Raw genomic sequence first — 727 nt, 5'->3', positions numbered from 1 at the left:
ACCCCCAGGCGGCAGGGTACCTTCCCGGAGCACCCCCAGGCGGCAGGGTTCCTTCCCGGAGCATCCCCAGGTGGCAGGGTGCCTTCCCGGAGCATCCCCAGGCAGCATGGTGCCTTCCCGGAGCATCCCCAGGTGGCAGGGTGCCTTCCCGGAGCACCCCCAGGCAGCATGGTGCCTTCCCGGAGCATCCCCAGGTGGCAGGGTGCCTTCCCGGAGCACCCCCAGGCAGCAGGGTTCCTTCCCGGAGCACCCCCAGGCAGCAGGGTACCTTCCCGAAGCATCCCCAGGTGGCAGGGTGCCTTCCCGGAGCACCCCCAGGCAGCGGGGTTCTTCCCGGAGCATCCCCAGGCAGCAGGGTTCCTTCCTGGAGCATCCCCAGGCAGCAGGGTTCCTTCCTGGAGCATCCCCAGGCAGCAGGGTTCCTTCCTGGAGCATCCCCAGGCAGCAGGGTACCTTCCCGGAGCACCCCCAGGCAGCAGGGTGCCTTCCTGGAGCACCCCTTGGACACTCCAGGCAACCTGCAGTGGTGAATTTCCCACTAGGCACATGAGGCACATGCCTAGGAGTGACACTTGCTGTGGGCGGCACAACATGGGAGCCCTGCTAGGCCACCGGCCAGATGATTTGTTGTCATTCCAACTGATTTTTATATATTGTAACTGGCAGGGGCAATGGTCAGTAAATCGCGGTGGTGGAGGGGGGGGGGGTGAGGTTGGGGCTACATTGG

Source organism: Pseudophryne corroboree, chromosome 4 (genome assembly GCF_028390025.1).
Source record: "Pseudophryne corroboree isolate aPseCor3 chromosome 4, aPseCor3.hap2, whole genome shotgun sequence".
NCBI lineage: Eukaryota > Metazoa > Chordata > Amphibia > Anura > Myobatrachidae > Pseudophryne > Pseudophryne corroboree.
The sequence above is the reverse complement of the archived record's forward strand: the minus strand, read 5'-3'. Positions refer to the sequence as shown.